The sequence below is a fragment of the Bos taurus genome, chromosome X (genome assembly GCF_002263795.3).
Source record: "Bos taurus isolate L1 Dominette 01449 registration number 42190680 breed Hereford chromosome X, ARS-UCD2.0, whole genome shotgun sequence".
Taxonomy (NCBI): domain Eukaryota; kingdom Metazoa; phylum Chordata; class Mammalia; order Artiodactyla; family Bovidae; genus Bos; species Bos taurus.
The window spans coordinates 93885994-93893910 of NC_037357.1; the positions used below are offsets into that span (position 1 = coordinate 93885994).

At 37.9% G+C, this 7917-nt stretch overlaps 1 pseudogene; it reads right to left on the minus strand.

Annotated features, from left to right (window-relative positions):
• Positions 1–1804: 1804 nt before the first annotated feature.
• LOC112445017 (ubiquitin-conjugating enzyme E2 D3-like) lies at positions 1805–2708 on the minus strand (annotated as a pseudogene).
• Between the last annotated feature and the right edge of the window lie 5209 nt (positions 2709–7917).

Below are 7917 nucleotides of genomic sequence, written 5' to 3' on the forward strand. Positions count from 1 at the left end.
AATTCAATACCAATTCTCCAGCCACATCAGTTATGAGCATAAAGTGTATCATGTAACCTCAAACCTTTAACAGTGGAAGGCTTAAATGGATGTTGCTAGAATAATTCTGCTTCCTATGACGTGACAGCTCAGCATCCATCTCCCTCCCTCTCAGATGATTCTTCAGGATGTTAGAGCAATTAGGAATGGTTTTAGTCTCACAACCAAGACACTGGCCACATAATACACATGATCCATTAAAAAAAAAAAAAAAAAACTCCTAGAGGAAAACATAGGCAAAACACTCTCCAACATAAATCACAGCAGGATCCTCTATGACCCACCTCCCAGAGTAATGGAAATAAAAGCAAAAATAAACAAATTGGACCGAATTAAAATTAAAATCTTTTGCACAACGAAGGAAACTATAAGCAAAGTGAATAGACAGCCTTCAGAATGGGAGAAAATAATAGCAAACAAAGCAACTGACAAAAAACTAATCTCAAAAATTAAAAGCAACTCCCGCAGCTCAATTCCAGAAAAATAAATGACCAAATCAAAAAATGGGCCAAAGAACTAAACAGACATTTCTCCAAAGAAGACATACAGATGGCTAACAAACACATGAAAAGATGCTCAACATTACTCATTATCAGAGAAATGCAAATCAAAACCACAATGAGGTACCATCTCACGCCAGTCAGAATGGCTGCCATCCAAAAGTCTACAAACAATAAATGCTGTAGAGGGTATGGAGAAAAGGGAACCCTCTTACACTATTAGTGGGAATGCAAACTAGTACAGCCGCTCTGGAGAACAGTGTGGAGGTTCCTTAAAAAACTGGAAATAGAACTGCCTTATGACCCAGCAATCCCACTGCTGGGCATACACACTGAGGAAACCAGAATTGAAAGAGACACGTGTACCCCGATATTTGTCTCAGCACTGTTTATACTAGCCAGGACAAGGAAGCAACCTAGATGTCCATCAGCAGATGAATGGATAAGAAAGCTGTGGTACATATACACAGTGGAATATTACTCAGCCATTAAAAAGAATCCATTTGAATCACTTCTAATGAGGTGGATGAAACTGGAGCCTATTATACAGAGTGAAGTAAGCCAGAAAGAAAAAGACCAATACAGTGTATTAACACATATATATGGAATTTAGAAAGATGGTAACAATAACCCGGTGTACGAGACAGCAAAAGAGACAGAGATGAATAGAACAGTCTTTTGGACTCTATGGGAGAAGGAGAGGGTGGGATGATCTGAGAGAATAACATTGAAACATGTATATTATCATATGTGAAATGGATCGCCAGTCCAGGTTCCATGTATGAGACAGGATGCTCGGGGCTGGTGCACTGGGATGACCCAGAGGGATTGGATGTGAGGGAGGTGGGAGGGGAGGTTCAGGATGGGGAACCCATGTAAACCCATGGCTGATTCATATCAATGTATGGCAAAACCCACTACAATATTGTAAAGTAATTAGCCTCCAACTAAAATAAATAATTTTTTTTAAAAGAATCAACACCAAAACATAAAAATAAAAAAAAATTAAAATTCTGAATCTTGGGCAACCGTTCTCTTGTAACTGCTTTAGTTTCTAAAAGCAGTTGTTGTCCAAAGCTGGAAGAACTTAAGTCTTCTCAGATTAGCATGTGAATGACTGGAGGAGGTAGACAAAAAATAAAATAAAAAAAGATGAGGTCCAAAAGGGGAGCAGCCAGATAAGAAAAAAATAAGTAAATAAAAGGAATAGTAATTTATAAGTTTATTACAGCTATAATGCAGGTTATTCTGACTTTAAGGTAGAATCACATGGCATACTGCTGACTCCATTCCTGAGATATTTTGTTGTACTTATCTCTGTTTTATAGATCTGTGCAATCTCTGGCACTAGGGTGTCATCTGGGTTTGAATCACATAGCAGTGAACAAATGGATAAAAAACTTTAGAAATAGTTAAAGCAGGAGACCATTGTGATTTTAGAATATCAAGACAAATGCTGCCATTAATGTTAATATTTGTATGATAGATTATTGTTGTAAATGCAACCTTAGGTGGTTTGAAAGGGTAGTCTGAAGGAAAATGAATTGTCAAAAATACACCACCTTGAAATGGCTGTCATTAGGTCCCATAATTGTGGCTTGCCAATGAAATGTATCATCTCCAAATCGACCTGCATGTGCTAGAGGGTCACGGGCCAAATCACTAACTTGCTTATTAATCCATTTCAGCGTCCTGGTCTGTGCCATAATCTGGCTCCTCACTCTCTCAGTGGGTGCTCAAAGGTCCTGCAAAAACCCTTGATTATACCAGCAGCTGGGAAGGATTGTCTTTTGATCTCCCATCGGCTCTGCCAGATACAGGCGCTTGGTATTGAGGTGGAACTCGTGAGAATCTCAAGGCTGGTTAACAGGAGCTGTCATGCTGCAATGACTAAAGGGCAATTTTGTGCACTCCTCCTGACAGGGGCCCGTCTCCTTTCTTCACTTTTTTTTTTTAAATTTTTAAATTTTAAATTTTTTTTACAGTTTTATTGTGTTTTTATTTTTTACTTTTTTTGCTTTATTTATTTATTTTTACTTTACAATATTGTATTGGTTTTGCCATACATCAATATAAATCTGCCACGGGTATACACATGTCCCCCTTCCTGAACCCGCCTCCCACCTCCTTCCCCATACCATACCTCTGGGTCATCCCAGTGCACCAGCCCCAAGCATCCTGTATCCTGCATCGAACCTGAACTGGTGATTCATTTCTTATATATTACACATGTTTCAAGGCCATTCTCCCAAATCATCCCACTCTCTCTCTCTCCCACAGAGTCCAAAAGACTGTTCTATACATCTGTGTCTCTTTTGCTCTCTCGCATACAGGGTTATCATTACCATCTTCCTAAATTCCATATATATGCGTTAGTATACTGTATTGGTGTTTTTCATTCTGGCTTACTTCACACTGTATAATAGGCTCCAGTTTCATCCACCTCATTAGAAGTGATTCAAATGTATTCTTTTTAATGGCTGACTAATACTCCATTGTGTATATGTACCATAGCTTTCTTATCCATTCGTCTGCTGATGGACATCTAGGTTGCTTCCTTGTCCTGGCTATTGTAAACAGTGGTGCGATGAACACTGGGATACACGTGTCTCTTTCAGTTCTGGTTTCCTCAGTGTGTATGCCCAGCAGTGGGATTGCTGGGTCATAAGGCAGTTCTATTTCCAGTTTTTTAAGGAATCTCCACACTGTTCTCCATAGTGACTGTACTAGTTTGCATTCCCACCAACAGTGTAAGAGGGTTCCCTTTTCTCCACACCCTGTCCATCATTTATTGCTTGTAGACTTTTGGATCGCAGCCATTCTGACTGGCGTGAAATGGTACCTCATTGTGGTTTTGATTTGCATTTCTCTGATAATGAGTAATGTTGAGCATCTTTCCATGTATTTGTTAGCCATCTGTATGTCTTCTTTGGAGAAATGTCTGTTTAGTTCTTTGGCCCATTTTTTGATTTGGTCATTTATTTTTCTGGAATTGAGCTGTAGGAGTTGCTTGTATATTTTTGAGATTAGCTGTTTGTCAGTTGCTTCATTTGCTATTATTTTCTCCCATTCTGAAGGTTGTCTTTTCACCTTGCTTATAGTTTCCTTTGTTGTGCAGAAGCTTTTAATTTTAATTAGGTCCCATTTGTTTATTTTTGCTTTTATTTCCAATATTCTGGGAGGTGGGTCATAGAGGATCCTGCTGTGGTTTATGTCGGAGAGTGTTTTGCCTATGTTCTCTGCTAGGAGTTTTACATTTTCTGGTCTTATGTTTAGATCTTTAATCCATTTTGAGTTTATTTTTGCGTATGGTGTTAGAAAGTGTTCTAGTTTCATTCTTTTACAAGTGGTTGACCAGTTTTCCCAGCACCACTTGTTAAAGAGATTGTCTTTTCTTCATTGTATATTCTTACCTCCTTTGTCAAAGGTGTCCATAGGTGCGTGGATTTATCTCTGGGCTTTCTATTTTGTTCCATTGATCTATATTTCTGTCTTTGTGCCAGTACCATACTGTCTTGATGACTGTGACTCTGTAGTAGAGCCTGAAGTCAGGCAGGTTTATTCCTGCAGTTCCATTTTTCTCTCTCAAGATTGCTTTGGCTATTCGAGGTTTTTTGTATTTCCATACAAATTGTGAAATTATTTGTTCTAGCTCTGTGAAAAATACCATTGGTAGCTTGATAGGGATTGGAGAAGGCAATGGCAACCCACTCCAGTGTTCTTGCCTGGAGAATCCCAGGGACGGGGGAGCCTCGTGGGCTGCCGTCTATGGGGTCGCATAGAGTCAGACACGACTGAAGCGACTTAGCAGCAGCAGCAGCAGCAGCTTGATAGAGATTGCATTGAATCTATAGATTGCTTTGGGTAGTATACTCTTTCACTATATTGATTCTTCCGATCCATGAACATGGCATATTTCTCCATCTATTAGTGTCCTCTTTGATTTCTTTCACCAGTGTTTTATGGCTTTCTATATACAGGTCTTTAGTTTCTTTAGGTAGATATATTCCTAAGTATTTTATTCTTTTCATTGCAATGGTGAATGGAATTGTTTCCTTAATTTCTCTTTCTATTTTCTTTCTTTCTTTTTTTTTTACTTTACAATATTGTATTGGTTTTGCCATACATCAACATGCATCCACCACGGGTGTACACATAGGAATGCAAGGGATTTCTGTGTGTTGATTTTATATCCTGCAACTTTACTATATTCACTAATTAGCTCTAGTAATTTTCTGGTGGAGTCTTTAGGATTTTCTATGTAGAGGATCATGTCATCTGTAAACAGTGAGAGTTTTACTTCTTCTTTTCTTATTTGGATTCCTTTTATTTCTTTTTCTGCTCTGATTGCTGTGGCCAAAACTTCCAAAACTATGTTGAGTAGTAGTGGTGAAAGTGGGCACCCTTGTTTTGTTCCTGACGTTAGGGGAAATGCTTTCAATTTTTCACCATTGAGGATAATGTTTGCTGTGGGTTTGTCATACATAGCTTTTATTATGTTGAGATATGTTCCTTCTATTCCTGCTTTCTGGAGAGTTTTTATCATAAATTAATGTCAAATTTTGTCAAAGTCTTTCTCTGCGTCTATTGAGATAATCATATGGCTTTTATTTTTTCAATTTGTTAATGTGGTGTATTACATTGATTGATTTGCGGATATTGAAGAATCCTTGCATCCCTGGAATAAAGCCCACTTGGTCATGGTGTATGATATTTTTAATGTGTTGTTGGATTCTGATTGCTAGAATTTTGTTAAGGATTTTTGCATCTATGTTCATCAGTGATATTGGCCTTTAGTTTTCTTTTTTTGTGGCATCTTTGTCTTGAGAGTCCCTTGGACTGCAAGGAGATCCAACCAGTCCATTCTAAAGGAGATCAGCCCTGGGTGTTCTTTGGAAGGAGTGACGCTAAAGCTGAAGCTCCAGTATTTTGGCCAACTCATGTGAAGAGTTGACTCATTGGAAAAGACTCTGATGCTGGGAGGGATTGGGGGCAGGAGGAAAAGGGGACAACAGAGGGTGAGATGGCTGGATGGCATCACCGACTCGATGGACATGAGTTTGAGTGAACTCCCGGAGTTGGTGTTGGCGTGCTGTGATTCATGGGGTCTGAAAGAGTTGCGCACGACTGAGTGATTGAACTGAACTGAACTGAACTGAACTGTCAGGTTTTGGTATTAGGGTGATGGTGGCCTCGTAGAATGAGTTTGGAAGTTTACCTTCCTCTGCAATTTTCTGGAAGAGTTTGAGTAGGATAGATGTTAGCTCTTCTCTAAAATTTTGATAGAATTCAGCTGTGAAGCCATCTGGATCTGGGCTTTTGTTTGCTGGAAGATTTCTGATTACAGTTTCAATTTCCATGCTTGTGATGTGTCTGTTAAGATTTTGTATTCCTTCCTGGTTCTGTTTTGGAAAGTTGTACTTTTCTAAGAATTTGTCCATTTCTTCCTCGTTGTCCATTTTATTGGCATATAATTGCTGATAGTAGTCTCTTATGATCCTTTGTATTTCAGTGTTGTCTGTTGGGATCTCTCCATTTTCATTTCTAATTTTATTGATTTGATTTTTCTCCCTTTGTTTCTTGATGAATCTGACTAATGGTCTGTCAATTTTATTTATCCTTTCAAAGAACCAGCTTTTGGCTTTGTTGACTTTTGCTATGGTCTCATTTGTATCTTTTGCATGTATTTTTGCCCTAATTTTTAAGATTTCTTTCCTTCCTGGGGTTCTTCATTTCTTCTTTTTCTAGTGGCTTTAGGTGTAGAGTTAGGTTATTTATTTGAATTTTTTCTTGTTTCTTGAGGTATGCTTGTATTGCTATGAAATTTCCCCTTAGCACTGCTTTTACAGTGTCACACAGGTTTTGGGTTATTGTGTTTTCATTTTCATTCATTTCTATGAATATTTTGATTTCTTTTTTGATTTATTTTGTGATTTGTTGGTTATTCAGCAGCGTGTTGTTCAGCCTCCATATGTTGGCATTTTTAATAGTTTTTCTCCTGTAATTGAGATCTAGTCTTACTGCATTGTGGTCAGAATAGATGCTTGGAATGATTTCAATTTTTCTGAATTTGCCAAGGCTAGATTTATGGCCCTTGATGTGATCTATCCTGGAGAAGGCTCCGTGTGTGCTTGAGAAAAATGTGAAATTCATTGTTTTGGGGTGAAATGTCCTATAGATATCAATTAGGTCTAACTAGTCTATTGTATCATTTAAAGTTTGTGTTTCCTTGTTAATTTTCTGTTTAGTTGATCTATCCATAGGTGTGAGTGTGGTATTAAAGTCTCCCACTATTATTGTGTTATTGTTAATTTCCCCTTTCATACTTGTTAGCATTTGTCTTACATATTGTGGTGCTCCTATGTTGGGTGCATATATATTTATAATTGTTATACCTTCTTCTTGGATTGATCCTTTGATCATTATGTAGTGTCCTTCTTTGTCTCTTTTCACAGCCTTTGTTTTAAAGTCTATTTTATCTGATATGAGTATTGCTACTCCTGCTTTCTTTTGGTCTCTATTTGCATGGAATATCTTTTTCCAGCTCTTCACTTTCAGTCTATATGTGTCCCCTGTTTTGAGGTGGGTCTCTTGTAGACAACATATATAGGGGTCTTGTTTTTGTATCCATTCAGCCAGTCTTTGTCTTTTGGTTGGGGCATTCAACCCATTTACGTTTAAGGTAATTATTGATAAGTATGATCCCGTTGCCATTTACTTTATTATTTTGGGTTTGAGTTTATACACCCTTGTTGTGTTTCCTGTCTAGAGAAGATCCTTTAGCATTTGTTGGAGAGCTAGTTTGGTGGTGCTGAATTCTCTCAGCTTTTGCTTGTCTGTAAAGCTTTTGATTTCTTCTTCATATTTTAATGAGATCCTTGCTGGGTACAGTAATCTGGGCTGTAGCTTATTTTCTTTGATCACTTTAAATATGTCCTGCCATTCCCTCCTGGCCTGAAGAGTTTCTATTGAAAGATAAGCTGTTATCCTTATGGGAATCCACTTGTGTGTTATTTGTTGTTCTTCCCTTGCTGCTTTTAATATTTGTTCTTTGTGTTTGATCTTAGTTAATTTGCTTAATATGTGTCTTGGGGTGTTTCACCTTGAGTTTATCCTGTTTGGGACTCTCTGGGTTTCTTGCCCTTGGGTGATTATTTCCTTCCCTATTTTAGGGAAGTTTTCAACTATTATTTCCTCAAGTATTTTCTCATAGTCTTTCTTTTTGTCTTCTTCTTCTGTGACTCCTATCATTCGAATGTTGGGGCGTTTAACATGGTCCTGGAGGTCTTTGAGGTTGTCCTCATTTCTTTTCATTCGTTTTTCTTTTTTCGTATCTTATTCATTCATTTCTACTATTCTATCTTCTACTTCACTAAAC